The sequence below is a fragment of the Coffea eugenioides genome, chromosome 4, assembly GCF_003713205.1.
Source record: "Coffea eugenioides isolate CCC68of chromosome 4, Ceug_1.0, whole genome shotgun sequence".
NCBI classification, from domain to species: Eukaryota; Viridiplantae; Streptophyta; class Magnoliopsida; order Gentianales; family Rubiaceae; genus Coffea; species Coffea eugenioides.
The window spans coordinates 37866527-37875410 of NC_040038.1; the positions used below are offsets into that span (position 1 = coordinate 37866527).

At 33.6% G+C, this 8884-nt stretch overlaps 1 long non-coding RNA gene across 2 annotated transcripts; it reads right to left on the minus strand.

Moving 5' to 3' along the window:
- Positions 1-203: 203 nt before the first annotated feature.
- On the minus strand, positions 204-4102 carry LOC113768639. Of its 2 annotated transcripts, XR_003468100.1 has the most exons (4): positions 3963-4102; positions 1219-2907; positions 578-703; positions 204-463 (listed from the first exon to the last, which is right to left on the minus strand). It is a non-coding gene; the product is annotated as an uncharacterized LOC113768639 (long non-coding RNA). The 2 variants fall into 2 exon arrangements; XR_003468099.1 differs by having other exon boundaries at positions 578-2907.
- Between the last annotated feature and the right edge of the window lie 4782 nt (positions 4103-8884).

The following is an 8884-nucleotide window of genomic DNA, read 5'->3' on the forward strand; positions in this document are numbered from 1 at the left end:
TGACGAGTCAACATACCTAATCTGAGCACGAAACTTTCAGGTTGGCGGGTCAAACGGGTTGACCTAAAACTACCCAAAATTTAATTCTAATTTACTGATTTACCAGCTGTGATTTTTAATAGAATCGATTCTAAACTAAATGAGGACACCATAAGAGTAGAAATAATGTAAAACACTATCTATCCAAATCTAACAACTCCAAATTCACACAAGTCAAACAAATTCAATTAGAACAATCTAAACAAAAGGCTGCCAACCAAATACAAGTTTAGAGTCAATATATTACAATTCACATAATATTAAACGACGACAAAAGTGGTGCTCCAAGGCCAACCAATACTTCTGCCCTCATCATCGACAACAGCAGCATGCCAAACCTGTGTGTCCTCTAAGCAACCTCCAGCTATAGCTGAACTGCTCTGATCACGACGAGCATATTCATAAGCCACAGCAACTACTCCAACTACAGGAGGATCGTGATCAACACCAAGAAGGAGAAAGAAAGAATCACTCTGGATACTAAACCACGTATTAAATCTTATGAAATATTTTTAATTAAATTTAAAAATTAACTCACCATGCACCAAGTATCATGGACTAGAGATTAACAACATTAGAATTTGAATTGCATCAACCTCATCCTTGTTGATATTTAGAGACAGGATATTTTGAGTTAAATCCTCCAAATTCATATCTAGAGATCCTGTATTATAAGAATGAAAAAATATATGAGTAACTAAACCAGAACACTAAAATATGTATAAAAAAAAAACTGTAATTACCTTCACTTTTATCTCCAAACAACCAGTCCTTAGTGCAAACTAAAGCCTCAACAATTTGTGGTGAAAGTGAACTATGAAATTGATCCAAAATTCTACCACCAAAACTAAATGTAGATTCAGAAGCAACGGTTGATACTGGAACACATAGAATGTCCTTTGCCAATTTACTCAAATCTAGAATTCGAAATTGTTGAGTTTTCCACTAATCAAGAACAATAATATGTGAGGATTGTTTAGCTCTTAGCCCATCTAAATACAATTCCAATTGACTTTTTTGTGCACTAGAGGCAAATTCAAAAGTGTCAAATTGATCAAATTCCTACATAAATTACAAACAGAGATATATTAGATATGATAATAGAACAAATAGTTAAAAATCATCGTAACAATCATAATTTTAGAACGCAATAAAGTCACAAAATTTTAATTTTCATACCTCCAAAACATCAAATGATTGGTTGTCTTCTTGTTCCTTAGCTCCATAAGAATAGACTTCGTTGTTGCCTCGAAGCATGAAGATGATGGACCAGGTATGTTGGAAGTATTCACATACTTATTATAGACATCAAAAAGTGCATTCCTAACCTTGACTAATTCATTAGACCCCGGACCATACAACTTGTTATAACTAAATTCAATAAATTGAAATTTATAATGGGGATCAAATACCACAGCAATTGTCAACAAGAGATTGAACTAGGACCAATATTTGTTAAACTTCACAAACATTTGGGAAGCAATCCTCCTCATGAAATATCTAAACTATTGTACTCCTTAGACAGCTTCAATTGAATTTTAAAAACTTGAGGAAAGTACAAGTTACTAGTTGGATACTTGGACCCCAAAAAAGCATTGGTTGCCTCATAGAAAACTTGAAGAAAGCTACAAATTTTTTGAACAATTCCTTATTCTTCAAGATATGGACAGCACCGAAAATTTGAATCACTTAATTATAAGTGACAAAATGCAAGATGATAATAAAGTGCACTGGAAAGTATCCTATATGTGGAGTTTCACCTAGTAGGAACATCTTGAACTAAGGCTTTCTTGGAATCAACAAAAGTCTGTGTTACACATTCGGTGAACCTTAACTTCCTTGTTTGAGAACCCTTGACATATTTGACACATTCTCTTATTAACTCTACAAATTTATTAATTTCTTTCAAACCATCTTGAGCAATCAAATTGAGAATATGTACAGAACATCGCACATGAAACAACATACCATCACAAATCAAAGAATTTTTCAACTTAAGCTGATTCTTAAGTATTGCAACACAAGAATCATTTGCAGAAGTATTGTCTAATGTGATGGCAAATAACTTCTTTTCAATACCCCAACTACTAGCCAAACTATAAATTTTTTCAACTAAGGCAATACCATTATGGGGAGGAGGCATATAAGAAAAATTTTAAAAAAAAATTCTGTAGCACCCAATTGCTATCAATGAAATGTGAAGTCAAACTCAAGTATCCATCAGTAACAATAGATGTCCATGCATTAGAAGTTAAACATGTTCGACTAGAACATCCATGCAATTCACTACCAAGTCTATTAACTTCCCTTGCATGCAATTTCTTAATGTCTAACTTGGCTGTGTTCCTAGTGATACGTTTAATTTGGGGCTTCAAATATGTAAGAACATTTTTAATTCCCTCATACTCCACAAATAAAAATGGCAGTTCATGTCTTACTATGGCATGCACAAGTAATTCTAAATTTATCTTGATTGAATTGTGCGTTTCGTGTGGCTAGAGCACCTTTGTCAAAAGTGATTAGATACTACCCAATATCCTTTGTTGTCATTTCTAAACACCTCTTTACATGTCGATGCAAATTATCTATCCCACTTTTACTCACCAGAATATTCATTCCCACATTTCTTGCATTTGCACTTCAACTCTTCATTTGAATCCTTTTTGGGAATAATGTCGAAGTAATCCCAAACATCTGAACTTAATCTTCTCTTCTTGCCAGGCACATTGATTGTAGCTTTTGGAGGTAACTTCTTTTTCCCAATTGCACAAGAGTCAGGGTATTGAGATTGCTGGTTGGTGTGGCCTGCTTCCTCGATGCTATCACTATTGCTTCCATTATCACCATCTTCTTCAATAGTGACTGAATCTGGATATGTCATACATGTATCCATCTATTAATCATCAAGAATTATGCAATTCAGTAGCTATGATTTTTTGTTGAAACAAATATTCAGTAACTAAACAAATAATAGTGCTTTCATATCAAATTTGATAGAGAAACTAAATGTGTTATCTGATTTAGATATTAATAATAATCTTGAAACCTAAAACAAGAATAAGAATACAAAACTAATGAAAAATGAATCAAATTACATAAATTAAATTGTAAAACACAATCTTAAAACAAATTCACCCCTTTTAACCTGTACTTTTCACAAATGCCGTAGTATGGCATCAAACCACAGAATGAAACTAAGAAAACTCAATGAACACCACCCCTCTGCCCCCCTCCCCCCCCCCCCCAACAAAAAAAAAGTCCACAACTAAGCACTTCCATTCAGACTACTTTTGACACACCCCTAGGAAATGATCCAATAGCTTTAGATATAGGTAGTGTGAGGAAAGGAGAAGTGTGGGTAAATGGTCAAATCATTGGAAGGCACTGGCCGGCATATATTGCAAAGGGAAACTGTGGTGGCTGTAATTATGCCGGGACTTTCTCAGAGAAGAAATGCCAGATGTATTGTGGAAAGCCTTTTCAGAGATGGTAATTAATAATTTCAGCACTTAGGTACCATATTCAGATGACACTCTAAATTTTAGGTACCATATTCCTCGTTCTTGGCTGAAGCCAAGTGGAAATCTTTTGGTTGTGTTCGAATAATGGGGTGGTGATTCAACTTGGTTGTGTTTGGTTAAAGGACAAGATGACTTAGTATCTAATGTTGGGATCCAATTTGGTCTCACGAATGAAGAACTGTATAGGCATCATTCACTATGAATAATTCACACTCTGGACCCCACTGCAAACAAGAATGATGTATGTAAACGGCATATGCTCTGCAAAGGATAGCTCTCTTTAGATTTTTTATACAACGGGGAATTAGGAATTGCTTGCTGCAAAGGATAGCTTTCTTCTCTGATCTAAAAATAAAAAAATAGATAAAATGCAGAAACTAAGTTCGATCTAAATCTGCATACCTTTTTCGCCTCTCAATAATTGATCTAAATCTGCTAGCCCTTTCTTGCTGCCCAGACCTTAGAGAAGAAAAATCGTTGCTTGCTGCTAGCCACCGTCTACTAGTGACAGGCGAGATGAATGGCAAGGCGGCCCTTTCTGGTTTTGCCGTTTAGACTTTTAGAGGAGAAAAGGGGAAGAAAGATTTAAGGTTAAGCGAATTGTTAAGAGGAAGAAAGATTGAAGGAGAAAAGGGTATTTCGCTTATTCGCTATTCGGGTAGGATTTAGGGTCAAGTCAAGTGAATTGTTATTTTGGTATTTACTATTTTGTCTTTAGATAGTTTTTATATTTATTTATTTATTTTTATTTCAAAAATAGGTTAGCAGGTCAACCCATTTTTTACCTGATTTTGACCTATTTTTTTCCGAGGTTATCGAGTCTAATCCGTATCTAACCCGAACCCGTGAAAGCTTAAATCCAAATCCATTAATTTCGTGTTAGATTCGTGTCATATTTTCAAGTTGCGTCGAAAATTACCACCCTTATCATAGATGATCTCATAGATCAAATTGAATGAATAAACATGTAATAAAGTATGAATAAATTCTCTCATAGGGTTAAAAAAGCATAACTTTGTATTTTTTTTAAGGAAAAATGATCAGTTTCATCCTTTACATTTCACAAAAATATTCTTTTCGTCCCTCACTTTTAAAATGAAGCAATTTCGTCCTTGACATTTAAAAACTGAAATTATTACATCCCTGAACCCAAATTTCAATCTGAATCAAACCACCAATCAACCTGATTACAAATTTTGAGGGTGTAATTGGTAGATCACTTGGTTAACTCAACTTAATATTCATGTGAAATTTAATGAACCTAAAAATAAAAAATAAAAAATTATAACATAAAAAAGAAAGATTAATCTTTTCTGCGTTATCATTGTATACACTGACGTTTTTATGTACCGTCATATCAAGCGGATATACTAACGATGCATGAAAAGATATATCAAAAAAAAAAAACTCTACTATTCCAAGACAAAGAATGGCGTTTTATGTTATAATTTTTTTTTTGGTTTAATAAATGACATGTGAATATGATGAAGTTGACCGAATGATCTATCAATTCTTTTTTCGAAATTTGTTACTGGGTTATTGGATGGTTTGATTCAGATTGAAAATTAGGTTCAGGGATGTAATAGCTTTAATTTTTAAATGTCTGGGACGAATTTGCTTCATTTTAAGAGTGAGGGATGAAAAGAATATTTTTACGAAATGGAAGAGATGAAACAGGTCATTTTCCCTTTTTTTAATTCAACTGTTTTGGTGACTTTTGACATTCAAGATGTAGATAAGTTCATAGATAAGCATATAAATCATTTTGTGCAAAAGGCCTTAAATGAGTTTGAGATCATAGATTAGGTCTTATTCTTGTAATATATTGACAAGAAACCTCAGCAGCAAGACACAGGAGCAGAGATACCAGACTTGATTTGATAGCATTGCTCAAATTGATTTGATAGCGTTGCTCAAATGTTCAAAAATCAATTGAGAATAAGATAAATTGCCTAACTTAAAAAATTGTATTTATCATGTTTATTAGACAGTCTGTGAGAACTCGTAAAATTTACTTATTTAATCTCCTATTTCTAGCTTATTTAATTATTTATTTGACCTTTTACCCCGAATATTATTTTCTAAGCTCTTGAGACCTAATTACATGGAAATATAGTTTCATTATATTTTTAAAGTGACTTGTTTCAAAAATTAATTTCCGGAAGCTCGTTTAGCGAAAATAGAGAACACGTCTTTGGAAATCTTGACCGATTGAGAGTACAATAAGTTTGGAATATTGGAGACATGTACAATGGACCTAAATTAGGTATTTTAATGTTTAAATACTCAAGTGATAGTTATTAGTACTATCGTTATAAGAATTTTTCGGAAGTTTCGCGTTATCGCGCTTAAATTGGAGATACGCGTTTTCACACGCGCGATTTAAATTGAGGAACGTTAGACCCTTATTTTGGGACAATTGAGAGTGAATAATATTTATATGAATATAAGTGCATTAGAGATTTAGTGCACTAGTAAAACAAACGCGAGAGGAATCGAGCACGAAACGAGCGCGTACGCGCGGGAAAAAGAGTTGACCTTTGAATCAATGAGAGCCGCACATTTTAGTTTCACATGGGTGCATCACACTAGATCAAAACCCTTCAATTCATCATCTAAAGTGCCATGCAACTCCTTCTTTTCTGCTTGATAAGAATTTATTTTACGTATTTTTTGTGTGTTTTATTAGTTAATTTTGGTTTGATTATTTAGTTTAATAACTAAAATAACTAAGGTTTTGGTAAAAAAAACTACATTTTATGTTAAAATGGCTAAACATTGCATTTTATGGATTTTTATGGTAAAAACTTCATATTTTGTAGGTTTAATGATTCAATCATCAAATGAAGTGCATTGAGAAGATATTTGGATGATTGAAGATGGATTAAAGTGGTGAAAATAAAATATGAAGTGTAAAAAGGAAAAATGCAATTTGAATCAAGAAAAGTCAGGTTTTGACAACTCTGACACGTTTTGGTATTTTGACTATATCTGGAGCTACACAGATCGGATCAAGGTGATCTTGGTACCATTTTGAAGCTAAGAGATATATCTACATTTGGTATGAAGACATCAAAGTCCAGTTCAGCCGTTTTCATAGTCCAAAAGTTGAAATACCGAAATTCAACTCAGCTGTCCAAAGTGGAAAACAGAGCTCTGACCAGTGTTTAGTATTTCGATCATATCTCAGGCTACAAAGCTCAGATTTGGATGATTCTTGAAGCATTGGAAAGCTAACTCAAAGGGCTACAACTTTGGTGTTTTACAAAAAATCCAGTTCAGCCTTTATGATAGAGAAAATCGCAGCTGAAGTAAGGACAAAGTGAATACGCGAGTACACAAAACGTGACTTGTAACCGCGTTTTGTGTAGGCGCGTTTTCCGGCCGCAATTCTGCAATTTTGCTCAGTCAATTCTCTTGTGTTCTGACTACTTTCCAGCTACAATCTGCAAGAGAATTCGGTGCACATGCTTTAGAAGACAAAAGGGCAAGAAAGTTGGCATATTTCAAGTCAAAAACAATGGCTATTGACTATCTTAACAATTTCAGATTTGGAAATCAAATGCAGCAAATTTGGACCAATGGAAAAGGAGCTTTTGGAGCAGTTTATATAGGGAGCAACCAGGACATGCAGAGCATACGGGGAGAAGCTTGGAAGTGCAGAAATGTAGTTTTTCCATTCTCTTAGTATTAGATTAGTATAGTATAGTTTAGCTAGTTAGTTCATCCATTCTTGTATAATGGCTAGATTAGGATGAAAATGGAGATGAAGAAAGAGAAGTTGAAGCTCAAGTGACATGGGTTATCTCTTCTCCAACTCTTTATCTTTTGTATTGGATTCTTAAATATAGTTAATATGCAAGTTCTGGAATTTATGTCTATTATGTGTTTCTAAAGTTTATGCCTTGGGTTTGGTTGAACTTTCTATGATTGTTAGTGTTTATCATTTGGCTATTTAACTGCTATGATTTGAGCAAGTTATTTAGCACTTTAGCTCTTTAAATCATGATTAATCCGGTACCATTAATTATGATTATCTAAGGTGTTATTTCTGCAATGAAAATTGAGATTTAACATTAGTTCAATAAGTGCTAAACATAGGGAGTACACTCACGAAAGTAGAGGTGCACCTATGTGGTTTTTAGTGATTCATTTCATGTAATTTCACTGAAGAAATGAACTTGTAGCTAATTTCATAACCATGAGAATAGGTATGGATTAGTTATAAGTATAATTGATTCACTACGAAAGTAGGATTCAAATGCATAAGGAAATTACACCATAATTAGCCTAGATGTAGTAATTAATGATCCAAATATAGCACTTGCATGAGTAGTTAGGGATACCACAACCTAAGGAGCTTTTATTTGTTAATTTCTTGTATAAGTGCAGTAGGTTAAATTTCTTATTATTCATTGATAGTCTAAATAATAGAGAAACTTTAGTAATACCGGTAATTGTTCACTCTTTCTTGTGGGATCGACCCGATATATACCCTAAACTACTAGTTGATCTGTATACTTGCAGTGAACGGGTGTAATTCGGTATTTTTTAGCTTGCACGTATGTAAAATACCCGTCAAGTTTTTGGCGCCGTTGCCGGGGAAGATTTGGCAATATCGGTGTGAAGAGTAACTTTATTAGTTTAGACATTTTATTAGTTATTGTGTGAATGTTATTTTCTGTTATTTTAGTGTTTTTATGTGTATGTGTTTTATAACCTATTCTTCTTACTAATTTTGCTCTTAAGTTGTTTTAAAAGCAATTTTAGGTAATGAGGAGGGTAGGTCAATTTGGAGGACAAAGCTTGAGAAATGAAAGATTGGCAATGGATGGTCACCTAGTGCAAAGCTCCTTCAACAGAGGTAACCAAGAATTTACTGAAGGTATGTCTTTTGAAGATGGTTTAAGGTGCTTAAAGGCAAAATTTGATGTAATTAAGTTACAAGTTCAAATGGACACCATGATGCATGAAATTGAGCAGAGAAGGAATGTTAATGCTTTTAATTCTTATCATGTGATTTGTGACTTGTGTGGAGGTTATCATGCTACTAATACATGTATGCAAGCACAAAATGTGGATTATTATGATGAATTAGAGCATTACAATCCTTGTTTTGATCGATATAGTGCTAATGCTTATGGTTGGGATAATCATGGTACTTATAGTGATTCTTCATATTTTTATAATTACCAACCTGAATGTGTCCAATATGAATCAAAACCATCTTGGGAGTTAGCTATAGAAAAATTAGCTAATGTGACTTCCGACCGTTTTGATAGGATTGAAAAAAGAATAGATGAATTAACTTCTCACTTTGGCAG